At 46.1% G+C, this 27,624-nt stretch overlaps 1 long non-coding RNA gene across 1 annotated transcript in view; it reads left to right on the top strand.

Moving 5' to 3' along the window:
• Window positions 1-5,620, top strand: part of LOC132249488 (uncharacterized) — a 61,267-nt gene extending 55,647 nt beyond the window's left edge. Inside the window, exons 3-4 of the long non-coding RNA XR_009460966.1 lie at window positions 759-938; window positions 2,280-5,620. This is a non-coding gene — a long non-coding RNA (uncharacterized LOC132249488). The remainder of the gene's footprint in view (window positions 1-758; window positions 939-2,279) is intronic.
• The last annotated feature ends 22,004 nt before the right edge of the window (window positions 5,621-27,624 follow it).

The following is a 27,624-nucleotide window of genomic DNA, read 5'->3' as shown; positions in this document are numbered from 1 at the left end:
GTCTCAATCTGCCTCCCTCCTCCCCTCCCCCCCATCCCAGTCATAAAGAAAGATTGAAAAAAACATACCTGCCTGCAGTTTGGCCAGCTGTGATCCTGGCTGCGAGTGTGCAGAGTATCTCAGTGTGCCCACCCATCCCCCCTGCTGCAGCAGCCTGTGGCCAGGCTGCCCTATAGCCCTACCTGCTGCCCTGTGTTGGGGGGGGGCAGCAGTTAGCCCCTGCCCATCCACCGCCTATGGGTTTGCCCAACCATACTGGAGGGATCGAGTGGGTGGACTGGAGCCCCCCTGAGGTAGAGAGCTCCCCCCATCCCCCTACTCCAGTGCAGGCTGAGGAAAACCCAGAATGGAGTTTGCTCCCCTGCCTTCTCCCACTCCCATCCTGAGACAGTACCAAAGCTGGGATAGCAGAGCAGAGCTAAAGGAAGAGGCTACAGATCCACAGCCTGTCTTGCTGGATCAGTTCCAAATTGGAGCTTGATCACCACCCCCCCCCCCCCCCAGCCCAACAGTTGGGTCAGAAGGTTGGTTTAACTCATAACGCTTTCCGTAAGGCACCATGAGTTAGACTGGGGAGTTACACTTCTGTCTGTGCATATAGTGCCCTATTGTCATTGGTAGAATCGGAGCTCCTTTTTGCTGTGTAGAATGCCAAACATGCTATTAACACTAAACAAGGAACTGTTAGTATAAATAAAATAGCTTGCATAGACCCTTTGTCACAATGAAAGCTTTGAAACACTTTTTCCTCTCACCAGAGCTCTGATCATCAAATAACCTTCTGAAAACCCCATCCCCAAGAAACAATAATGCCCCAACTTTTGGTATTCAGTGTGGATGCATCAATATCAACAATTTCAGCATTTTCCTTTGTCTTTCACATTTTGAACTGACAGGAGACTTTGGAAACAAACAATTGAAAAAGACATTCCCTAAAGGTAACTATCATGTGCAATAAGGCTCAAGTAAAATGGCCCAGCTGTCACAGTAAAATACAGCATATCTACTTAGCTCTCACAAGGAAAAGGTAATGCTAACCAGTTGCTGGAGAAAGCCCAGAGAGGCAGCATCACAGTGACAGCTGCACAAAAGGATGTACTGCAGAGGAGAGTTCAACTGAAGAAATGCCAAATGATGTTTAATAGCTACATAAGTAATTCTCTTCAAAGGACAAAATAGTGGGGAAAAAATACATTTTGTTTAAAGGTTATTATTAATGATAGTAAGAAAAATGAAAAAGAATAATTTGGAACCCACCTGCAAAGCATTTGGAGCATGAGTTCTGAAAATAATCAGAGCCAACCTGGGCTTGAAATTTCAGAATAGCATTTCATAAAGCAGTTCAATGAAGACAGGGTGAGGGCAAAAGGACCCAGAACTTCATCTTATTGCATCCAGCCTTGTCCAAATGGACAGGACCATGGAGCATATGGTTCTGGCAGTCCATAATCTTCTAAATATATTAAGATCTATTTTAGATTAGCCCCACTGCAAGGCACACAGTCAGCAAAGAGTAAGTAAGGCCACATTCTCATTGTCTGATCCTTTGTGTAGGAGAGGACATGTGACATCATGGAATGGTTGGCACAGCAATTGTGTTCTCCTTGCCCAGCCTGAAGATTATAGGTTTGCTTGAGGCACAGTGGCTCAGTGACATATGAGGTTTTGGCAGCCTAATATGGGCATAAAAATCTCACATCATTTTACATGTCAACAGTTGTGGGGCTCAATTGTGTCATGCAATTGAGAGTTTTGATAGGGGACAATACAGCATTTCTCCACAATGGAGGGAACTCTATATTCCAGAATCTCAGCTATGTTTCCTTTGATACATCCCTCCTTGTCCTTTTGAATCAGATTAAGATTGTGATAGGATGAGTTAATATTGGAAAATATCCATTCTGTGCAGGGAGACTTGGTCTCTTTGGTCTTTCCTAAATGTTATGATCTTATGGCTATGGGTAATATATGTTTGATTGCTCTTTATGTCAAGGGCTGTAGACTGAATGTCCTAGTAGTAAACTATCCATTAATGCTATAATTGACGAGCTCAGTGGCAACGTTAACGGTGTGCACAGGGGTGCATGCGCACCCCCTGAGAGTGCTGGTGCACCCCCTCACAGTAGCATTCCCTGCTTAGACAGCAGGCAGTGGGGACAGTGGGAGCACTGGTGACCCCCTGAGAGCACTGGCTGGGGGGTGGGGGCACCAGTAGAAGAGCTGGTCTCCTCCTGGCAGACCACTTCCCTTTCTCTCACTCTCTTTCTTTCTCTTTTCAGCTGGTCTACACCAACCATTCCCCATGGGCATACTTCTTGCTGGGTCCCAGCTTGGAGCTTCTGCAGTGACGATCCATACTGTCCCTCCCCCTGCTCATGTTTACTTATGTTTTGGGGAGAGTGGGGTCAATCTTTGCTCATGGTTCATCCAGGCTTGTGAGGGTACAGAATGAGATGGCTTCTTCTTCAGGGATTCTCCCCTCCAGCAGTCCTTTGTAAGGTTTCCCACACTGTGGGTGCTAAACACCAAGTTCTCCACAGTGTCCTGCTTTTAAATTGCCTGCTTCCTTCTTCAGGCTAATCAGGGCCAGTTCCCTGGAGCATATGTCCTCATGCCCCCTGGCCTGCTGGCAGCTCTGCTTTCCCTCTGGACCTTCAATCCCTGTGCACCAGGGATGCACCATTCATCCAGACCCAGACTGGTGAGTTCCTGGCTGGCATGTCTGGTCCCATGGGAGTATAGCAGGGGATTAAATAAAAAGACTCCATTATAACTGCCAAATATCTTTAGGATACTAGATCTTGAGATTGAATATTACTGTAATAGGTGGTAGAGGGTTCAGGAGGCCTGGGCCCCACATGGGAAGAAATATGAATGAGTTAATTGAAGTGATTCTTGATTTAATGAGCATATTTATATAGTGGCCAAACCAGTGTAGAAGAAAATTTAGATGCTATGAGTTATGGACTGGAGAGAAGCTGGGATATTCTTCGTTCACCATCATCAGGGAATAATGACCATCACTCCATCGCCCCAGGGGCAAGGTGTTGGGAAGGTGGAGCCCTGTGGAAGATTGACAACCAGGTCAAACTACCTGCATGTCAAGAACATCCATCCTTTTGAACATCAAGTTTCCATTAAGGCATGGCAGGAAAGTGGGAGAGATGGAAGTCAGTATGTCCCAACGTGATTACAGGGAGGAAAGACACGACCTGCTCACACCCCCAGTTACCTAAAATGTCATTTGTCTGAAAGCATTTTGCCCACTACAGCACACCATTGCATACATTGCAGAATTGATTATTTGGATTGAGTTGATACACAAAATAATAAACAATTATAAACAAACAGTAACTAATCCTGTGATAAAGCTGTGCAAACTCAAAACCAGCTCTCAGTGCTTATACACAAAAATTCTGCAATCATTTCACAAATCCCCACAACACCTATTTACTTTAAAACATCCCTTCCCTATGTTGCTTCATGAGCAGAAGAAAGCACCTGTCATTGATTCCCACTATACTCTTTTCAGGCCTGTTGGGCCTATCAAGTGTGAACATCTGGGACTCGTCATATTTTTTGCTGACCACTGAATCAGCATAAAAGAAGGACATGATGAGCCCCAGCTGTTAAACCTCCTGCTACTTCAAATTGATTAGAGAAATTAACCCACAGGATGTTTTACTTTAACATCAGGAGCTACATTAAAGATGTATGTGCAGCTTCTCCATGAGGAAAATGGAGAGAAGTTGTTAAAGATAAGTTGTTTTTTTTGTGGGGATTGAGTCATACCTCAAATTCCCTACCCCTGGAGAAGAATCCTCACCTGCCATGCTGAAGGTTCTTACAGAGATTTCTTTGAGTTACAGCTCACTTCTGATAGATATGGTAAAAGTGAGTATGGGGTGGCCAAACCTGAACTAGGATCACCAATTAGGAAAATTTACAAGCATAACGCTGACAATTATGAATCGGTATACCTTTGTCAAACCAGTATGACATACTGACATAGGTAAATAAAAAAAGAAGATCTGAAACTTTTGTAAAGTTTGAAAATGTTGACTTAAAAAAGGAACGATTTATTATGTTTTTCCAGATGAAACAGGAAGAAGTGGTGAAATATTGTGATAAAATCTATTAACATATTTCTTCTGTGATAAATCAGGCTGTTTTTGTGGGATTTCCAACTATATGCTGTAGACTTAAGACATAATGGACGTGTCTACATGTCATCCTACAGCGATGCAGCGATGTGCTACATCGCCATATGGTACACTATGGCAACATAGTGATCATGTGTGTCTACATGTGATCACCAGCTATGTCACTATAGCAGCATGTTCCCTGGGTATAGTGCACCGCTACAGCGATGTAGCAGTGAAATATAACCAGTGTGCATGGTGCAGTAACCACCTGTACTGTGCCATGCTTTAGTACTTCCAAAAGAAAGTACTAAAGCATGGTACTGTAGCAACATTGCCATACGGCGATGTGTAGACATGCCCAATCAGATGAGTATTTGCATTTCTGTGTGATAGTCTGAACTGAATCTCCACTCCTTCAGAGGGCAAGACCATATTGTTCCACTTGTATGGGCCATGCAGTGGAGGGAGAGCAAAGAAGTTTGTACCAGGGTTATGCAGAATAGTGGTTCCTACCCTCAGCAGAGCTGCTGTCAAATGCTGGAAACAAAAGTCCCCCCATAGTTAACTATTTAGTTGGAGCTGGTTGGCAATATGGGGAAGGTAGGGAAATGGGTTGCACACATCAGTGTGGTTAATGGGAAAGCACTGGTGCTATAGCATTGTCCTTTATTATAATACTAATACCACAAGTCAGTTCAGGCATATTTTTCAAAATAGTTATATACATGCATGTATATATGCAGCTGTGCTTGCACATATATAGATGGGACTTGATGCGCATTTATGCCAAGGAATTTTACAAAAGTATGGGAAAGCAAAGGGCCTTAAAATTGGGAACAAGTCACATTTATATTTTCAGGCTATGTAATGTAATTTGTAACTCAGATTTGTGTAAGGGGTATTACTCTGTAAGTGAGATTCAGTTCTGTTATTTGGGAGGGGGGGAGGAGGAGGAGGGAGAAGAGCGGCACTCACAAGATTTTCCATGCTAGCAAAATCCTACATTATATTAACTCATACACTTGAAATTATAAAAACAAAAGTCATAAATAAGTCTGAGGTAATTGTGTCCTGTGTGATCCTGAGTCTGGAATGTTTCTCAGACTTTGCAGTGTTCATTCTGAGTTTCATTCAATTTTCACCATGCATTTCTTGCTAACATTTTACTTTCAGAGCTATGGCTTCTATCCCAGCAATTAATTTTTTAAAAGTAGTGTTTACCACCAGGTTATTTTCCACCTTGATGGACAATTGTTCACAGCACTTCTTCTCTTGTTAATCCAAAGTGCAGAAACAGAGCTTCTGGCTGAGCTGAGGGCATATTTAATGTTTTTTAAATTGTAACCTGATTATGGCTTATGGAAAAGAAATTACTATAAGGTTTCTTTTTTTTCACCAGATGTTTTCTAAATAATATACACAGAAGAGAAAAGCATTGCATTTATTGTAGCTTTTGTAACCTCATGAAATAAAAAAGTAAGAACATACTAATAAATAAACTATTGCCACACCCCTTTTTGTATCATATTCTTGCTACCTGTATCCTCAGTTGACATCAGAGTTGAAAGGAAGATGGTGGAAGGAGGAATATCAGACAATGACATATTCTCTAGCTGGCAGATACTGCAGTTTGCTGACTACCTGAATTAGGTCTGGGTACTTCAGCACATAACAAAAAGAGACAGCTGTACCGAAAGTGACATATGACTTATGGACCAGGGGTTACAAACATGATTGCCTTAGCAGAATAGTTGCATGTATGAATTGTTATGCACCTGATGCATGAAAAAAGCATATTTTTGCTACAATGTTAATATATAAAAGAGTGAAATGGAACAGAATGATAACAGATAATACAACAAATGTTATTCACTCTATTAGCAGATAATTTATACCATAAATTATCAGTCCAGAACCTGAAAACACAGATGCAGAGTGAACATTTTCATATGTGCCTTGACCTTTACAAATTCTGCACATTATATTCTAAGGACCACATCCTCTTCCTTTGCTCATGCTGAATACTTTACTTATGAAGCAGTTCCATTTCATTAAACGAGCTCACCCACTCCAGGAGCAAGGCATTACCTAATGTAAGAGCAAGTGGCAGGATGTGCCCCTAAACTAATACTCCATGTTTTTGTGCTACCGCACAAAAGCAGGATTTCATCCGCAGATATGTCTTAAATACAGTCACGTTTTATATTACTTTTTGTCCTGCCGAAAGGAATAGAAATATATAGATTTCACATGCGCTGGTATTTCTTAATATGTACTGCTGCACTAGGAATAGATTTATTTAATCCTTTAAGAACTTTAACATAAAGATGTACATTAAAGCTTCTGGGTCTGTTTTCTGTTATCATGGATTCGGCTGTGTTACTCCGGGGTTGCGTATACACAAGTGGCAGACTGCACAGCCATTACTGCACAAGGCATTTAGTACTTACATGAGCAAGTACTTAATGACTGCACAGTAACTGGCATTACTGCAGAATACTGTCACTGCACAGTTTTTTTCAAATGCTATTGAGCAGTAGCAATGAGCTCATTACTACTGTGCAGTAGCATCGCATCATGGTTAATGCCTGCTAATGCTACTGCACAATAGCAATGAGATACTGCGCAGTAGCATCTCATGTAGAAAAACCCTGGATTTACACTGGTGTGCCTGAAAATAGAACTTGCTATAGTGCATGTTTAAGCACTGTTGTGTCTTTCCATGGGTTAGTGGTTGCAATAAAAGACACTATTACATAATGTTTGTTGAGACACCACGGTAAAATAGGCACTAAATGTTGACTTTTAATGACCACTGAACTAGAGGGATAGGAAATAAATAATCCCTTTATCATAGAATCATAGAAAATTAGGGTTGGAAGGGATATCAGGGGGTCATCTAGTCCAATCTGATGCTCAAAGCAGGACCATACCCAACTAGATCACTCCAGCAAACACTTAAAAACCTCCAAGGATGGAGATTTCACCACCTCCCTAGGTAACTTGTTCCAGTGCTTCACCACCCTCCTAGTAAGAAAGATTTTCCTAATATCCATCCTAAACCTCCCTTGCAGCAACTTGAGACCATTGCTCCTTGTTCTCTTATCTGTCACTGCTGAGAACAGTCTAGCTCCGTCCTCTTTGGTACCACCCTTCAGGTAGTTAAAAGCTGCTATTAAATCCTGTCTCAGGCTATTAAATCCCGTTCTCCAAACTAAATAAGACCAGTTCCCTCGGCCTTTCCTAAGAAGTCATGTGCCCCCCCCACACCATTTTTGTTGCCCTTTGCTGAACTCTCTCCAACTTATTCACATCCTTTCTATAGTGGGAGGGGAGCACAAAGCTGGAAACAGTACTCCAGATGTGGCCTCACCAGAGCAGAGCAGAGCAGAACAATTGCTTCCCTTGATTTGCTGGCAATGCTCCTACTAATGCAGCCCAATATGCTGTTAGCCTTCTTGGCAACAAGGGTACACTGTTGACTCATATCCACCTTATCGTCCACTGTAACCCTCAGGTCTCTTTCTGCAGAGCTGCTGCTTAGCCAGTCAGTCCCCAAGCTAGATTCTTCTGCCCTAAGTGCAGGACTTTGTACTTATTCTTGTTGAACCTCATGAGATTTCTTTTGGTCCAATCCTCCAATTTGTCTAGGTCACTCTGAATCTTAGCTCTACCCTCTAGCATATCTACTATACCCCCCAGCTTGGTGTCATCCATGAACTTGCTGAGGGTCCAATACATCTCATCTTCAAGTTTGTTAATGAAGATACTGAACACAATTGGCCCCAGGACTGACCCCTGGGGCACTCCATGTGATACCATCTGTCAACTAGCCATTGAGGCATTGATTACTACCCACTGAGCCCAACAATACAGCTGGCTTTCTATCCACCTTACAGCTCATTCATCCAACCCATACTTCCTCAGTTTGCTTGCAAGAATGCTGTGGGAGACAGTATCAAAAGCCTTACTGAAGTCAAGGTATATCATGCCCACTGTTTTCCCCACATCCACAGAGCCAGTGGACATGATATACCTTATCTCAGCCCAGAAGGCAATCAGGTTGGTCAGGCATGACTTGCCCTTGGTATATCCCTGCTTTTCCTACAAGTACTTAGAAATGGATTCTTTGATCTGCAAGAAAGGAGCAGCAATCAAAGCTGGTGAAATGTACCACAAACAAAGTTGCTGCTTAATCTCTGTGCCTGCTCCCCAGCAACCGCTGTGCCTGCTCCCCAGACACCCCTCGGGAACAGGTACACAGCCCTGGCCCCCCTAGAGGAGGAGGCAGAAGAACTCGTCCCCAGAGGAACTGAAGCCGCTCGACCTACATCACCGGCTCAGAAGAGGCATACCCCAAGAAGAAGGAGACGCAAAGTTCTGGTCGTCGGGGACTCCATTCTGAGGGGAACCGATGGTCCGATCTGTCGCCCGGAGCCCTGGACATGGCAGGTCTGCTGCATGCCTGGAGCGAGGATTCGCAATGTCCCAGAGACCATTCCTAAAATCATCAAGCCCTCTGACTACTACCCACTGGTTGTGGACCATGTGGGTACAAATGATGCATCCAAGGGCAAGCTGGATAACATCATGGAGGACTACAAGGCCTTGGGACACCAACTGAAGAGGATGGGAGCACAGGTGGTATTTTCCTCCATTCTCCTGGTAAGTGGACGGGGTAGGCATCATGAGGCCTGCATTGACATGGTTAACCGGCGGCTTCAGAGCTGGTGCCACGAGGCAGGCTTTGGGTTTTTTGACAACGACCCAGGTTTTTGTAAGAAGGGCATGCTAGGCCAGGATGGGCTTCACCTCTCCCCTAACGGCAGACATATCTTTTCCTCTAGGTTAGCTGATCTCGTATGGCAGTCTTTAAACTAGCTTCGCCGGGGGAAGGGGCCGCTTCAAGTGGAGAGGATGCTTCACCAGCATGCAGGGGGACAAGAGAAAGGGAAGCACAGGTAAGTATAAACATCCAAGGAGCAGGAGGCTACAACTGTCCTGGGAATGGGAGGAAGTCACGAGCACCCTCAGGAGGCCTCAGGTGCCTCTACACTAATGCTCGGAGTATGGGGTATAAACAGGAGGAACTCGTCCTCAGAATAACCAGTTCAAACCCAGACATAGTAGGGATCACAGAAACATGGTGGGATTCATCCCACAACTGGGCAGTGAGCATTAGGGGCTATAGGCTCTACAGGCGGGATAGAGCAGGAAAGAAGGGAGGGGGTGTGGCGCTCTATGTCAAAGACCAATTCACATCCTCTGCCAGCAAAATGGGGCTGGAGGAGGGGCAAGCTGAAGTGCTTTGGGTCAAGATACAAGGGGGTCGTGGGGAGAGGGATGTAATGGTGGGGGTCTACTACAGACCCCCCAACAAAAGGGAGGAGCTGGACCGGGAATTTTTGGACCAGCTTGCAGAGGCACTTAAGGCAAGGGATGTAGTTGTCATGGGTGATCTAAATTACCCTGACATCTGCTGGGAGGAGCAGTCAGCCAGGTTGGACCAATCCAGGAGGTTCCTGGCTGAGATACATGACCTCCACTTAACCCAGGAGGTGCACAGTCCCACCAGAGGAAATGCCCTGTTGGACCTGGTCCTGGCCACATGCGATGATCTGGTAAGGGGTCTCCAGGTCCTTGACCACCTGGGTGATAGCGATCATCGCTTGCTGGAATTCATCATCCAGTGCAGGGTGACAAGGGCCTGCAGTAAGGCGGTAGCCCTAGACTTCAAGAGGGCCAACTTCAAGGAGGTGAGGAGATTGGTGGGAGAGGTGCTGGGGTTCTCAAGGGCAGGGGAACTCAGTGCCCAAGATGAGTGGTCATTCTTTAAGGAGACGATACTCAGGGCCCAAGAGGTGACGATCCCAACTAGAAGCAAGGGGGGCAAGAGTGCCCAAAAGCCTCCCTGGCTCACCAAGGACGTCCGGGAATGCCTGGTTGCCAAAAAGGAGGCATACACCCGGTGGAAAGTGAGGTGGTCTCCAAAGAGGAGTATACCTCCACTGCTCGGGCTTGTAGGGGGGCTGTTAGGAAAGCTAAGGTGGACATAGAGCTAGGACTAGCGTCCAAGATCAAAGATAATAAAACGTCCTTTTTCAAATATATAGGGAGGATGAAAAAGGCACCGGGAAATGTGGGGCCCCTGCAAGATACGCTGGGCAATCTGGTGGTCACGCCAGAGGAGAAGGCAGACCTCTTTAACAAATTCTTCACCTCCATTTTCTTGTGCAGGGACAGGGACTCCCCACCGTGATTCAAGATGGACTCGAGGTGAATGCCTCAAGACCTAAGGTTGAGGAGGACCAGGTTAGAGTACTACTGGAGGGGCTGGACGTGTTCAAATCAGCAGGTCCAGATGCTCTCCACCCCAGGGTGTTGAGGGAGCTAGCAGGGGTTATTGCAGGGCCCTTGGCATGGCTTTACGAGTGCTCATGGTGCTCAGGCCAGGTGCCAGATGATTGGAAGATAGCCAATGTGGTCCCCATCTTTAGAAAAGGGAGGACCCGAGCAACTATAGGCCCGTCAGTCTTACCTCAATCCTAGGGAAACTCTTTGAGAAGATCATCAAGGAGCACATCTGTGATGGGCTGGCATCAGGGATGATGCTCAAGGGCAACCAGCACGGTTTCATTAAAGGCAGGTCATGTCAGACTAACCGATTTTACGATCAGGTCACAAAAGCATTGGATGCAGGTGTCGCCGTGGATGTAGTCTTTCTGGACTTCAGCAAGGCCTTTGACACTGTCTCCCACCCCATCCTCATTAAAAAACTAGGTGACTGTGGCATCAATGCCTACACGGTTAGATGGATTTTGAATTGGCTGAAGGGTCATACCCAGATGGTGGTGGTGGACGGGTCATATTCGACCTGGGGGGAAGTGGGCAGCGGAGTCCCCCAGGGCTCGGTCCTTGGGCCCGCACTGTTCAATTTCTTTATCAACGATTTGGACGAAGGGGTGAAAAGCAACCTGTTCAAATTTGCTGATGATACCAAAATATGAGGAGAGGTGGGCACATTAGCAGGGAGGGAGAGACTGCAGCAAGACCTGGATAGGTTGCAGGGCTGGGCTAACAAAAACATAGGATGTGTTTCAATACTGACAAGTGCAGGGTGCTGCACTTGGGCAGTAGTAACCAGCAGCGCACTTATAAGATGGGAAACTCCCTTCTTGAGAGCACAGAGGCAGAAAGGGATCTTGGAGTCATTATTGACTCCAAGATGAACATGGGCCGACAATGCGAGGTCACGGTCGGCAGGACTAATCGGACCTTATCATGCATCCACAGGTGCATCTCAAGTAGGGCCAAGGAGGTGATCCTCCCCCTTGACGCGACACTGGTCAGGCCGCAGCTGGAGTACTATGTCCAGTTCTGAGCACCCCACTTCAAGAGGGATGTGGACAACATGGAGAGGGTCCAGAAGAGGGCCACCCACATGATCCGTGGACTGCAGGGCAGACCCTACAATGAGAGGTTACGGGACCTGAACCTGTTCAGCCTTCACAAGAGCAGGCTGAGGGGGACCTGGTGACTGTCTATAAACTCACTAGGGAGGACCAGAAGGGTTTGGGGGAGACCTTGTTTTCACTAGCGCCCCCCGGGATAACAAGGAATAACGGCCACAAGTTGTTGGAGAGCAGGTTTAGATTAGACATCCGTAAGAACTACTTCACAGTTAGGGCGGCTAGGATCTGGAACCAACTTCCAAGGGAAGTGGTGCTGGCTCCTACCCTGGGGGTCTTTAAGAAGCTGCTTGATGCCTACCTGGCTGGGGTCATTTGAGCCCAGTTTTCTTCCTGCCCAGGCAGGAGGTCGGACCTGAAGATCTGCAAGGTCCCTTCCGACCCTACTTCTATGATTCTATGATTCTATGAATTGATGTAATTTGATAGAGCAGAGAAACAAAAAAAGGAAATAGAAATGATTGCAACTGAAACAAATGGGGTCCACAGACACCTATCAAATTCTGTCCTTTGGATATCTTGCTAGAGAAGGCAAGTTGCTGTACTGTCCTGGAAGTATTACAGACAGTTATCTTTGGCTAATTCTATAGAGTTGTTAACAAAGAGTTGGGGTTTTTTGGGTTGCAGATTTGGTTAAAAGGATTGCCATGACATCTTTCTTTTTCTTTTTTTTTCTTCTTTTTTTTACTTTTTTGTGACATATAAAGAAAAATAAAACATTTTGGTTTGGGATCAGTTCAAACCAATTCTCAGTTTTTGTGTTTTCAGATATCCCTTTCTCTCTCTGCCTCTCTCTGACCAGATACAGACATTACACTTAGATTGGTCTAAGTGATTGAAAATTGATATAAACCCAAAAGAGTACAGAAGTTCTGTGCACATAGACTGGCCTAAATATGGTGGAACCAGGTCTAAGATAGTGCACTAGTTTGATATGCATGTAAATCAGATCAGTCTAGGTTAGACTGATGAATCGAACTTCTGTACCAGTTCCCCTATTGATTCAAGTTAGATCACTGCCTTTAGTATTCCAACCTCCTTTGTGGTCCCCTGCTTCCTTTTCATTGCAGGAAGGTGTGGTATCATGCAACCCATCCTCAGTTGCTCTGGCCAAGCACTCAGTAGGCCCTACCCCTGAGTTTTTCTAGGGCTGAGCCCCTCTCCCCAGGCCTTCCTCCTGCTTCCAGTCATCTGTCAGCCACAGTAGAAGTGGGGGGAAGGAGGCACCTGCATCCCTTGCATGAGCCTTGGGACTTGAGCACCCAATTCTCAGGGCCATGCCCCCACACCCTGTCACAAAGCACCCCATGATGTACACACAGACGTGACATTGACCCCAGGAGAAACCCTATGCTCAGGAGCAACCCCAAAGACCGCCCCCCCCAACCCTGGCTCCCACACATCCAGTCAGAGGCTTACATGTCCCTATGCTCAGGCACAGCCCCACAGACCCTGACCCTGACCCAGGTTTCACACACCACATCTTAGAGGCTAGAGCCAGGCACCTGGCCACCCAGACTTCAGCATGGACCCTACCACAAGCAGGAATCAGTGTAGGTGGCTTGCTTCTGCTGGATCAGAATGGCAGAGGTCAGAACATTCAGACTAGGAGACAACCCTCCGACCTCCACAGCTTGGCCATTGCCGCAGGTACCTGGACCAAGGGCACCTGGCGTGCTGCGAGGCTCTTTTGGCCCACAGCTTCAGAGTTCTGAAGTATTAGGGTACTGAGAGGAGGGAGGGTGGGGGGCACTGAGCATCCAAGTTAGGACAAGCAGGTGAATGCCTCTGGAAACGTCAAGAGCAGGTGAGGCATGGCTACAGTCTTGGTGTTGCAAGTAAAAGACACTGGAAATTTCTGGGCCAGGTTATAGGGCATTACTACAATCACAGGGTGTCTGCTGGAAGCCCCTGGAACATTTGAGATTGTAGGGGTGGCCTGACCAGTGGATCCCTGGTCACTCTTGAGCAGGTGAGAGGGAGAGCCATGCACTGAGACCTGCACCTACATGCTTCCACCACACCTCCCTTCCATCCATCTATCCATCCACCCTTCCAGCCTTCCTTCCATCCACCCCCCTTGCAGCTAGACCCTCATCCACCCATTGATGCCGAGACCCCATGGGCAACATTGTGGACCATGGAAGACTCCATCCCATCCTCCTCCACTACCCAACCAGTCACAGAACTTGGACTACAGGGAGATGAGGGAATTTGTTGCCATCTACAGGTGAGCAGATCCAGCACCAGCTCCAGAAAGGGCACCAGAATAGGGATGTCTTTAAGCTCATTGTCCAGCAGATGCAGTTGTTGGGCCACAAAAGGGAGTGGGAGGAGTGCTACACTATGACTAAATGGATAAAGATGCAGTAATAAGCACATGCATGACACCAGAAAAGGTATGGGGCATTGAGGCAGACCATTCCCTTCTATGAGGAGCTGTCCTGGCTTCTTGCCAAAGCCAGGGCCATTGTACAACTACAATACCACTGGGGGTATGGGAAGAATCGGCAAGGACCCCACCAGAGTTGAATGCTAAGGGAGACCCTCGGATGACAGGACAGTCAAGTGCCCAAGAGCAGGTCCCTGGAGGCCACGTGGCAAGAGGTCAGCTGCTGGAGTTGACCCACAAGGAGTCTTCCCTATTGGTGGTGGTCCCAGCATCATCACAGGATTTGGGGGCTGAGTTGCTTCTGCAGATGGACCTGAGTACCCTTGACATCTCAGCATGGCTGAGAGCAGGGAGTACAGCATCCAATGCCACAGATATCATGACCCAGGACCTTGACCCTAAGCCCATGCCCTCAATGTCATGGGAGGGCCTCCCACCCCAGTCCTCGACCCCGTGGCCCACAGCCAAGCAAGCAGGCCCTGGGACACTGTTTCACACACTGCTGCCATGGATGTTCCAGAACCACTCTTTCTGATACCTCACTGCCCCCCTCCCAGACATGCAGGGGCCTCCCAGTACCCCCACTACTCCCACTACCAGCAGAGAGGCTGCTGCTAATCATGATATACAGGGCCCATGGCCACTCCTCCCCCCACTTCTGCTGTTAATGTATGCCCTGAGGAAGGATGCCATGTGGGCTAGGAAAGTATGGTTTGCCCCTCCTCCATGTGGCTGTGACAGGGACCCAGACACCGGGAGAAATGCAGAGCACCTTGGGGGAAGATCAAGGCAAAGGAAAGGGGAGTGGGGGAGCCCGCAACTGCTAGAGGCCATCCCTGCAATCACATCATCCCTCTCTTGCGTCATTGTGGCTGAGAATCCAAGAAGGGTTTGGAGGAGCGAGGGTTGCAGGGATGGAGGGGCATGGAAGGGTGAATCACCTGGCCCTGACCACTCAAAGTGCAGGGCCCAATGTTGCAAAAGAGATTTCTGTCTTTCACCACTGGGCAAACTAGTCCCATGTCCCTGCCTCCCATCCTAGACAGCAGCTGAGGCACCAGTCTCCCTGCCCCCTAACCTTGGGTGGTTAGCAGCCTATCTGGCATTCTATGGGAACATACATCTTCCTCTCTGCCCTATCTCTCAGGGCCATGCTCATCTCCCAGGAGAAGCGACGCCTTCTCTCAGAACTGGTGCTGAAATTGCTCCCCCGACCCTTTCCTTTGCACTCATCGAAAGGCACTAAAAGCCATTACTGGGCTCTACAGACACAGTGTAAAAACAGGTACAAGTGCCAGGACTTGGTACCCCTCTCTGGTTGGCAGGACAATGTATTTAGCTGCTCTCGCTCTCGCTCTCGCTCTCTCTCTCTCTCTCTCTCTCTCTCTCACTCTTTATTTTTAGGCACATTACCTTTTTCCCAAAGGAAAAAAGAAAAGAAAAGCCAGAAAAATAATGGAGGGAAAATACATTCTCTTACATATATATTACATTTTTTCCTACTGGAATAAAGTGAAAAAGTTTTTAAAAATATTTTTCACACCTCATCAGTCCAAAAAAAGTAAAATAGTATGATAAATTATTCCATTTTTCTTATACTAGTTATGTGTATTTCCTAATATTTTCAAATAAAACGAAGTAGAGAAGAAAGAGAGAGTGGATTTTCTCTGTTCCAGCTTCCTCTCCTTTTTTTCTCCTGGTTGTTGAAGGAAGCTACTATTAGCTCTTGGAGGAGTTGTTTCATCCCTGGTGCCATGTTATCCTGGCAGGTTGTTATCCCCAGGAGCTGCTGGGTATCTTCAGACTAGAGACCTGGGTTGGCTCATGGCTGTTGCTGAGGTGATGCCAAGACCTCAGCAGGATGTCTCCGGAAGGGCATGATGGCCAGCCAAGATCCTGTTGAGGGCACTGTACTCTCCAACAGCTGAGGAAGGGAGGGAGGGTGGTGTGGAAGGTGAACCAGACACACAATGCTACAGATGAGGCAGTTATTTTATTATTTTTCTCAGGCACATGGAGGTCAATGAGGGTGCCTGTCCTTTCCCACTCTGAGAATTTGCTGTAGAACAGTGGTGCCCAACCTTTTTGTTTAGTGAGCTGGATGACTCCATGGGCCTGATTCTGCATGCATGGGGTCAGGGCCCAATCTGGCCCATACTGGATATAGTGGTAGTGGTCTGTGCAGGATCAGGTCTTGCCACCCTGGCATTGGCCCCATGTACTCAGGACTGGGCCCCACCATCTGCACTCAGCCCCACACATGCAGGATTGGGCCCCAGTGCCTTGGCCCCAAGCATGCCTTATTGTTAACCCCTATGCATGTAGTCTAGTTCCTGTGTTCAGGGCTATGTCATCTGGCGCACAGGGCTTGGAAATTTGTTAGTGGGGGAGCGATGACAGCACTAATTGCCACTGCTCCTCTCCCACCAAATTTCCAGACCCATGGGGAGTCCTGTGGGCCAAATCACATGGCTCCTTGGATCCTACTCTAGAATTACAGATCATCCATTCGAGAAATTTCTGAACTTGCTTTCCTGAAATGAGGAAGGAGACTTGAATGGCTCATGATGGTGAAGGGAAAACATACAAGACTTACCTTCTCACATTCCATTCTGAGAGCCTCAGAGTCTGTGCCAGGTGAGGGACATATATTCACAGGTTCTTACTGTGCCCATGCATCCTTTGAATGCTTCACACTTGTAAGGCTTTTCATGTGCTCAGGAGCGCTGCCTTCCACATATATTCACAATGGGCCCTCTGCCACATGCAGGAGATGCATGGTCTTCTCGTCTCATCTGTGTGGCACCAGCAAAAATCAACTGCTGTTGCCTGTAGTTGGGCAGGAATCTGGGACACAAAAACCTCTTGAGCAAGGAACCTCCTTCATCTACTGATCTCCCTTGGAGAGCAGCCTTGACTTTTTCACAAAGAAGCTGCCATGTTTTATGTGTTGCATGCCTCCCTGGTGTGCTCCTACCTTGTGTTGGCTCATATTTTGTCTTGCTGAGCCAGTGCAGGTATGGAATATACATAATCTCTGCATTATTTCATAGCCCATGATTGGAGCCTGCTGTGAGAGAGCAGAATGAGCCCATGCTTTGGAAAGCCCATGAGTCAAGTCTTTGAATGACCTCCACCCCCAGAGCATGACTTTCCTTTTATTTCTGCTGCCTCATCACTCTGTTCAGAGCATCTCCTTGGTCTTGAACTGTGTGACTGGTAAACACAGACCCTGTTCCAGGTCTGGGGGGATGGAGATATCTAAAAAGAGTGGACACCACCTGTTCCACAGTGTGCTCTGCCTTTCCTCTTGTCCATAATCTGTAGTGCCCATGACATGTAGAGACTGCTAGCGAGACGGCGGGCAGGGGATGAGGGGAAAGGTTGTTTTGGGACTGTAGTAGAAGTGGAGGTTTCCTGTGTCTAGTGGACCCAGAACTGCTGCAGTCTCAATGGAGAAACAGTTAACAGAGGCCATTTCTCTTTTATACTCTTGGGGGGGACCTCTCCCTATCACTTCCCCAGTATAATTCTTCAAGATAATAACTAGTCCCAGGAGTAGGGCACCCCAGGTTCTAACACCCTGAAACAAAATGCTGCCTTTCTATTGGTGGCAAATACTCAGCTTGCAGCCTACCAGGTTTGATTATCTCATCACCATAGATCGGGGGCAGCGGGGGGTGTGGAGGGAGGAGGGCTCCAATGGCTGTGGCAGATAGAGCATTTTGGATATGCACTGGTATAAGGTTAAGAGAGACACTTAGCAGAATGGCTGGGGTGTCCTGTCACTCTGGACCAGGGGAAAGAGGACATGACATGAGTGCTAGTGTGGTGTATGCCAAGCAGCTGGCTGTATCTTGAGTCTAGAGTGGATGCCTTGGCTGTGCCTTATCTGATGCATTGAGTGTGGGAATGAAGTGTGGTTCCTCAATGGGAGATGAATCTGTCCATGTGTTCTGCTCACTATTTGAGTAGACAGAATGAATATCCTTGTACTTTCAGCAAAGGTCCTTTCCTTTTGCTTCTTGGAGTGTCTTCTGTTGGAATGTGTTCTTTTCTGCAGTATATGTGGTGTTTCCTGTGTTTCTGAAGCTCAAGGTTATGATGCCTGGCACTTCTTTCATATCCTGTCTGCCTCTAGTCAGCTGCTGACTGCATGGCTGGACTTGGTGGGTGCCTAGCCTCTGAAGCCACACAGAGAGAGGCTGGGCACCTAAATGTAATTGTAAATTTGACTCACCTATGTGTTTCCATTGACTTTGGGAACTATAGATGCCTAAGCAGGGTATTTTGAATTGTCCTGCAGCAGCAGGTGTTCTACTGTTAGGTGGGGCAACACCTAAGTCAAAGCATGTACTGAATGGCTCTGAGTTGCTGAAAACAACTGGCAACTCTTTAAGGTGATTTCATTTAGCATTTGGGTGGTTTGAATAAAAGGTTCTGGGTTCAGCCCATTTTCCCAGTAAACACCAATGTAAACATGCAATTTACTGCTTTTTTGGTTTGGGGGGAGATTTTTTTTTTGTTAGAATAGAGAGAAGTTCTTTATAGTTCTTTGTATTTTGTGAAAACTTCATGTCTCTGAAAACCTTAAAAATGTTATGATGATTTTTGGCATTTTATGATATTTTATTTACAATCCAATTGCTAGCTGTTTGATATTGTTTTTTAAGATAAAAAAATTGCACCAAGGTGTTATGTCTTTTCTAGTGTGACTTTAAGGCACAAGCATCCTTGTGCCAAGCTGACATGGGAAGCAGGACGATAAAAACTCCTCAGTTGAGCAGCTCATGTCTAGAACATCAGCAACCAGAAATAGAGCATTTGGAGTGGTAGGCTACATGGGAACTAACTTAGTGCTGATGCCTTGGGACTTTTTCCAAACAAACTTGAAGTGAGACTAGCCAACTGAACAGAACACAAATACTTACATAAAATTTTCAGTAACTCAACCTGAGGGAAGATATATAGACATTAGGTTTATTTCAGCTGGCAGAGAGAAAATCTGTGGTTTTTCTTCTTCTCAGCCATTTCAAGCAGCAGAGCATGCATTTGTGTTATATATCGTTGTTCCACTAATAATGTCTTTAAAGTGCACATTTGCAGCATTGCCCTTTGTTTGGGCTTTCCATAAAAAAAGTGTCAATGAGTCAGGCTCCTGTCACTTATCTGCCAGTGCCAGCCTTCCCCTCTCAGTTAAATGATCTTGTTATTGCTGCTGCTGCTTTTCCGCTGATACATGTTTTTGTCAGCCATGGGCAGGTTGGGTGACGGTGCAGCCTAATCACTCCTCCTTGTGCTGAATTCTAGCTACATAACACATGTCATTCCAGAGACAGGGAGAAAGCTGGCTGACTATTCACCTTTTATCCCTAATGCAATTTTTATCTTCAAGACTTTGGAGATAACAGATGAGATTAAATCAATTTAATTTAAAGAAATAAACACTCTTTTTGCACTGTTCAGTAAAGATTTGTCTAAGCTTTTGTGTTGATGCTATACTGTGGATTCCCTCTCTTACTGTTTTCTGCTTTCTCCCTCCGCCCCCCCCCCCGCCATCTTAAATTATTTGTCCCTGACAATCAGTTGAAATGTTCTGTAAATTATATTAGTGAAATGGCCTTAACCATTTGCAATTTATTAGAGACTTCACATGCGGCAACATGTGCAATGAAAAATTAAATCCATATTCAGTTGCAGATATGGTGGAAGATGTGTTTCAAGTAAAAAAAAATGCACCAAAACTCTTTCTATTCAAAGTGGGAGGGGAGGGGGCCAGGCGTTGTCTGAGAATAAGCCTTTGTAAAAAAAATTAATCAGGAAGGATTTCTGGATTTTCCCTTGTGAATTAGGAACCATTTACAAATGTGATTTTAGCAAAATTCAAGGAAGCTTCTTCATGAGACAACCTTTTATGTGTATTTGATCAAATATTGCTGACACTTCATAGAACACACTTAAAAGCCTGTTAGTAGCTTTTGTATAAGTAATGAAGCAAGCCTTAGTAATGCAAGGTTTCATGTGGGAACAAGACTATTAAGTTTGCTAAAAAGTAGGAAAACCAGGAGGAAAACACTGTTAAATTAATTATTATTTAGAATCATCCTGTTCATGAATTGGCCAAATGGGAATTAGTACATTTCTACTGCATGTAGCTGAATGTTGTGCTGAAAAGACTATCCAAGACTTGTAACTTCACATTTTATTCTGACCCTTCCATTTCCAGAATCAGTGGCTTTTTCAAGCATATTCAGAGTCAGTCAACAGTTTCTGCTTTAATAACATGCATGAAGGAACATTTGGGTTATTGACACTAAGAAGGCCCAGATATAAGCTTGGCCTAATTTTTCTTGCAGTGATGCATCACATCAAACAAGGCCTGACTCATGTGGCTTAGAGGTTTAAAATATCCTAAGTATTCCTTAACATTACTGGTCTGTATATATATAGCTTTATAAATGGCTCCTTTCCTCCCTCTGAAAGAATGAAAGGTCTGGTAACTCAATCACATCCTCACCATCCTTATTATAGTTACATTCATCCAAGCAGGGAACAGATATACCACACTCTGACTACTAGTAGTAGTAATGCAGTGTTCATAATGAATAGTAAATGCCCTTGGCACACATGGTTCGTAAACACTTCACAAGCTGAAATTTGACTATATAAAGTTTTTGTTCAACAAAAACATAAAAATCAAAGACCAAGAGAGAACAATTCTTTACCAGGGAAAAAGGACAGAAACCTGTTGTATAAAATGTCTAATAAGAATGATCTGAACCCTAGAAACAAGGGGCACCTATACGTGTTCAGCAAGGCTGCTCTGACGCACTGTAATAACAGTGTGTCAGAGCAGACTCAATTAATCATGCTCTAGCAGATTCCAGCATCATGTGTATCAGCATCCCTGCACTGAAAAAATGACAGGAGGGGTGCTATAAATAAGCTCATCGAACAAGCTTTTGTTAAAGCACCCTTGTCACCATTTTTTCAGCACAGGGATGGCAATACATATGATGCCCCAGGTGCTTTAATTAGAGTGGCTCTCAGATCTGCTCTAATAAAAGTGGCCCCCACACTGCTGGAGCACTCCTAAATGCCCAAGGGCTACAAGTTTATTAAATCAGTACCAAAATTTAGACTTCTAAATCTAATATAGTTACTTGAAAATGAGCCCACTTTCCAAACATTAAGCAGCTAGCTGTTTCCACTGATGACCAGAAAAACGAAATGCAGTCCTTGTTTAATTTCCTATAATGTCACTGACTTCCGTGGGGCTACACATGCACAGCTTGTCAGAAGGTAAGAGGAGGCAGAGTTTTACCGTATATCAGCTGCTCTGTGGTACCTGCCCACATGCATGAGAGTTAAGCTCATATAACTTATCCGTCACTTATTGTGGGGTAAGATCATGCACAAGGGTAGTCACCATGGAACAGCTGATAGATGGTGTAGGTAAGGGGTGCATGGGTGCCAGAGTGTGGCACATGAAAGCATTTTGCTTGCCATGCATGCCTCAAGATGGATGGGGGGGAAGGGGCTGGAGTCACATTGCCGCAATAGGGAGCAGACCCCTCGCAGCTCCCCTGCCATCTGCCCCTGGCATGCCAGCATCTTACAAGTTGAGGGTGCAGGTGTTTTTTGTGTCTGTGCCCAAAAACATTGCCAACCCCTGGCATAGATTTACCCACTTTCACCCCATGATAAATTGTCCATACCCTTAGATTCATTTGGAACAGAGGAGAACTAATAAGATACAATTTAGAGACAAAGTACTTATATTTATATTTATTGAAAAAAAATATCTAGCAACAGCAGCAGTAGACCAGTGCTTCATTGTTCAAGTGGAGAGCTTCAGTGGGGTGCTTTAGATCTTTAACATTTATTTAAAGTAATATTTCACTAAGTTATAATACATGGTGTAGTACAGATGGAACATTGATCTTCCACAGGGTGATCAACGATCATGTATTAATAAAAAGTAGGGCATATGGAGATTATAGAACTAATGAAACATAGCACTTACAATGCACAGAGGGGAGCTGATATTTTATAAGCTGAACTTAATCAGCAAAAGAATTATCTGGTTTATCAGCATCTTCCTGCAGAAACAGCAGAGTCTGTGAGTAAAATTACTTTTTGTCTCATGGCTAGTCTGCCTGAAGTCTGTGTTGGGAAGATAGCTAGTCTTTTGTGCAACAAAAGTGAATGGGAGTTTCAGGTACTCAAGTACCTCTCTGGACTATGTCAGTGTTATAATGATCATAGGCACCAGAGGGTATATTTCTGGGGTAGAAACATAATTTGCCCTTTTGTCCAACACAGCAGTTAATCTCTTATACTAGCTCCTGATTTTGTGTGCAGGTGGTGTGGTATTAGGACATGGGTAAAGGGTGTCAGAGTGGGAAATTCATCTGTCCACTTTCTTTTCAGACAGATTGTAGCACATGCAAGGAAATGCATAACAGTATGTGGCTGTCAGGCAACAGTTCAGGCTTCCCAGGCAGAATGCCCAGGCACAGCTATTTTTTTAGATTTACTTCCACATGAATGAAAAAATCCTTGAAATTAAGCCACAAGTAGTGGATCAGTAAGACTAGTTTCATCCACCTGCTCCTATTTAGTGTATCTATAGGGATCTATGTGTAGTAAAGGCACAATACCTTACAATTAGGCCTGTGTGAATAGGGAAGTATTCGACTCAGATTAGGATTCAACTGATTTGGAGTACAGTGATTGGATTTGGTGATTCTAATCACTGTCCCCATTCAATTCAGCTGAATCAGAATAGGAGATTTGGCGCTGATTTGGTGCTGATTCAGAGATTTAGATCAGCCAGGGAGAGGCAGGCACAGCCTGTACCCTACCCTCATCACACGAGCCACTGGAGAACTCAGCTGGCGGTTCCTCCATGGAGCCATCACCACGGGTATGTATGTGGCGAGCTTCACAGACACCTTGGTCTCCTGCCCCTTCTGCGGGCAGAGGGAGACCCTGGCAAACACGACCCTCGAGTGTGCCAGGCTGCAGCCCTTCCACCTCCACCTCCAGAACCTCCTCCTGAGTTTCTGGTTGAATTTCACCCCCCACCTTTTTGTTTTTTGTCACCCCATCCATGGCCCCACCATGTCCCAGGACCTCCTGGTCAACCTTCTTCTGGTCCTGGCCAAGTGGGCCCTGTACTTGACCAGGAAGGAGGCTATGGCCAGGAAGGTGCCTGAAGACTGTGGAGCCGCTTTCCTCTCACTTGTACGTGCATGTTTTCGGGCAGAGAACCAGTGGGCGGCATCCACCAGCTCCTTGGATGCCTTTGAGGACCAATGGGTGCGGCCCATGGGGCTCTGCATAGTGTCCCCCTCAGGCACACTCTTTTTTCATGTTTTGACTCTTTGACCCTCACATCACTCCAATCTGGGTTTTGCTTTTGTTGTCCCAAGAATTCTGTTGTATCTTTCAACCATTGGCCCCACACAGTAGGAGCTATTAGTTAGCCAGGTGGGACTTAGGGCCCATGGCACTTGAAGGATACAATTAAACAGGAGCTTCTGGGGGAGGAGCCTATGGGAAGAAGTTGGCCATGCCCCTTCCTGTCCCAGGCTTCTGGTGCTGTTGCTGCTGCTTCAAGCTTGGTCTCAGGAGCTTCTGGGGAGAAGATGGTCAGACCCCTTCCTGCCTCTGGCCACTGCTAGCTGCTGTCTTATTTTCAGAGCTTTCAGCAGTATGTTGGCCGCACCCCTTCCTGCCTTACACTGCTGCTGTTGCTGCCTTCCCCCATGAGCAAGGTCCTTTGCTGCATTCGGCACGCCGCTGCCCCCCAGGGAGGGCCCACTGCACTTGGGAGGCTGGAGATGAGCAGGGGAATGAGCGTGAGGCTGGAGACAGCAGGGGAACATCTCCACCTCCTCTCCAGAGGCTTGTCTCCAGCCCCCTGTTCATTCTCCTGCTCGTCTCCATCCTCCTGAGGCTGAAGATGAGCAGGAGGCTGGACACAAGCTCCTGGAGATGTTCCCTTGCTGTTTCCAGCCTCCTGCTCATTGTCCTACTCTGTCTCTAGTCCTCTGGAGGCTGTAGATGAGCAAGAGGCTGGAGACAAGTGGGGAAGTGATCAGGAGGCTGGAGATGATTCAGGGATTCCCCCAGTTGGCTCCAGGCTCCTGATTGTTCCCCCTCTTGGCTCCTGCCCCCCCATTGCTCCCCCACCTGGCTCCAGCCTCCTGCACTGCCCGCAGCTTACCAGCAGCAGCAGCAATTGGGGCTGCTTGGGACCCCATGGCATAGGCCCCCCCCATGTGACGTGAAGAAGTGGGGCTTGACCTTGGCTTCCTGGCACCCACGCTGCAGCTTCCGCATCATGCGGGTGTGACCTGGTTCGGCAAGGTGCTGTGCGTTGTCTGGCAGTTCAGGGGTACTGTGGCTGTCACCCAAGGCTCAGCGCTGCTCAGCCCAAGTGGTCTGGAGCCCTGAGACAGTGCACAGTGCCCTGCTGAGCACTGGACACACCCACACAATGCAGCAGCATGGGTGCCAGGCAGCTGGGGCCAAGTCCCACTGTCTCCCATGCAGCAGGGCTGTGCCATGAAGCCCCAGCAGCCCCAACTGCTGCTGCTGCTGCCACTGCCACTGCCGGTGAGTGTTGGGGGCTGGGGAAGGGTGGGAGAGCAAGTAGGGGGTGGGGGAATGAGAAGATAGTTGGGGGAACGAATGGGGGCTGGGGCCAGGCAGCCCCTGCCCATGGTCCCCTTCATCCAGCCCCACAACCCCTGATTTACCTGGCATGAAGCTGGGTTCAGGTCCCTGCAGCCTGCATCACTGCCTGATCCACACAGGCAGGCATGCTTCAGCACTGGAGCTACCAGAGCATCTCTGTGGAGGACTGAGCCTCTGGTTACCCCGCTTTTGACCCCTGGGTATCCAGAGGTCTAATTTTGCCCTTGCACTGCCAATTTGAAGTGTGGGGAACATTTTTTTTTTCCCATACGTGCCTCTTGCAGTGTCTGAAAGAGGGTTGAGATGCTGGAAGAGGCATGTGCATACTCATCTGGACGTGCCCACTAAAGCAGCCACAAAACTAAGGGAAAAAGCAAATTGTTTGATTGATTAGCATTGTTGGTATTCACTGAAAAATGTATTCAATGAATAACATTTGACTGATGACTTGAAGAATAAAAACTATCTATTGTGAATAAATTAAATGAAAAGGGAATATTTGCCAAGTAATATATTTGGCATCTTCTATTGGAGTAGCATTGTTAAATATATATAATGCTTTTTAAAAAAAGCTCTATGTTGCTTGGTTCTTTTTTCTCCTGGCTTTTTCAGGAATCTTCATGTTTGGCACCATTTGTAAAGAGATGCTGTGGTTCTTAATCATAGACCTGCCAGAAGTAGAGGTCAGAAGAGCATGGGATTTGTCATATCTGGGCCGCATCTGCACAAGACACTGACTGCGCAGTAGTCACAATAAAGACATTCAGGGATACTATTGCACAGTAACTCCAGTTATTGCACATTCATTTAGTACTTGTGTATGCAAGTACTAAATGACTGTGCAGTAACAACTGCACAGTCAGTGTCTCATGTAGACATGGCCCCAGTGTCCAGTCTTAGGTAATAATTAATACGAAAGCTCCAGAAGAAAGCCAAAAATCCTCAAAATTTACTTAGTGAATTTGGAATGCTCAATACAGGGGGACAGTGGACTCTTGCAGGGTTATACCGCAAGCTAAGCTCTAATTTCCTAACTATACTTACTATTCTGAAAATGTTATCACACCACTGCATGCATTTCTCATCTCTCCTCCTCTCCTCACCCAACAAATCCTTTACCATCAGGATCTATGTAGCCTATACCACAGCACCTGAGACACTCTTCAATGAAAAATATTAGGTGTCTTTCTTTTAAGAAAGTTAATGTGTTCAGATTAACAGTTTCACTGGTGTATCTAGGGATGATTACAGAATCATAAAATATAGGTCCAGCAGGAAACTCAAGACCTGATCTAGTCCATCCCACTTTTCTCAAGGCATGTTAAACTACACCTAGGCTATTCTTGGCAGATGTTTGTCTCACCTGCTCTTGAAAATCTCCAGTGATGAAGCTTCTGCAGACTCTTTATATCCAACTTAGATTTCCTTTGAAGTAATTGAACCTCATTACTTCTTGATTTTTCCCACCATGCACAAGAAGAGTGATTTATTCCCTACTTCTCTACATGTTTGAAAACCATTCTCATGTCTACCCTCCTTTTCTTCTCTAGGACAAAACAAACCCAATTCTTTCAATCTTTCCTCATAAGTCATATTTTCTAGATCTCTGATTTGTTTTTTTCTCTTTAATTAGTCCACATATTTCTTGAAGTATTGTGCCTACCACTGGACAGAGTACCACAGCCAATGCCAAACCAACACTGAGTAGAATTGAAGGATTACTTCACATATTTTTATCACACCCTTGTTTCTTTCAAAAAAGTATAACATTGTTATTCACGTTAAGTTTAGGAGTTACCATAATCCTTAGATCTTTACTTCAAACCTGCTGACTGGTGAGTTGTTCCTTGCCTTGTATTTTTACAGTTGATTATTCCTACCTAAGTGTAGTATTTTACTCTTGTCTTTATTGAATTGTATCCTATTTATTTCAGACCAGTTTTTCAACTTGTCAAGATCACTTTAAAATCTAATCCTGTCCTCCAAAGTGCTTGAAGTCCTTACTAGCTAGGTGTTATCTGTTAATGTAATACTTGTGTACTCTATGCCACCATCCAAATCAGTGATTCTTTACTGAGGTTCTGTGGCAGTAAGGACTGCAATGAGACCTTTTAAAGGGTGCTGCAGTGCCTACCCCATGTGCAATAAAGTAAGCCCTCACCTGACCCCTGCTTGGAGCCCCATGCCCACCCCAACATCCCATGGACAAGCAGTCCCTGCAGCTGCTCTTCCAGGGACTCCTGATGGCACCTTCCCTCCCCCCTGCAACATTCCCACAAAAGCTGTGCCCACACTCAGAGCAGCGCACTCTGCCACAGGCAGCCAGGGGTCATATAGCAGTTTTTCAGCCTGGCTCATCCTCCCATTCTAGGGGAGTCAGGTGGTTCCATCTGCTCATGTGCGAGTCCCTGGGGGAACAGCCATGGTGGCAGAGGCCACACTTGTTTCCACAGGTACAGTGTGGGGAGGGGCTGAGAACAGAAGGGGGACAGATGACAGAAACTCCTACCCCAAATGCATATTTAAACAAGTACCTGCATAGGGAGGCAGAGTGTCATATGCTCATGGTTATTTAGCAAAAGATTTTTTTTCTTGTTAGGTGCATCTTTTCTGCACAAAAAATAGCTTTTGATTCTCCAAATCCTTTTTCCAGCTTCTCTTCTTTGGCTGGTTCTCTGAGCTCAGGGTCAACTTTTCCAGGGGTCAATCTCTGCCCAAAGCTCTTTTGAAAATCTTACCACTTATTTTGTCTAAAACAGTGATTCTAAACAACAGTGCTGCAGCTGGGATGCCATGAGATCCTTTTAGGGGGCCAAAGGGTGTGAGGAGGTAAGCACTGTAATACATAAATTAGTTTTTGAAATCTAGTGCTGCTGAATTCAGAAAAGTTATGGAGGGGTGCCTTGAGATT

Source organism: Alligator mississippiensis, chromosome 3 (assembly GCF_030867095.1).
Source record: "Alligator mississippiensis isolate rAllMis1 chromosome 3, rAllMis1, whole genome shotgun sequence".
NCBI lineage: Eukaryota > Metazoa > Chordata > Crocodylia > Alligatoridae > Alligator > Alligator mississippiensis.
The sequence above is the reverse complement of the archived record's forward strand: the minus strand, read 5'-3'. Positions and strand labels throughout refer to the sequence as shown.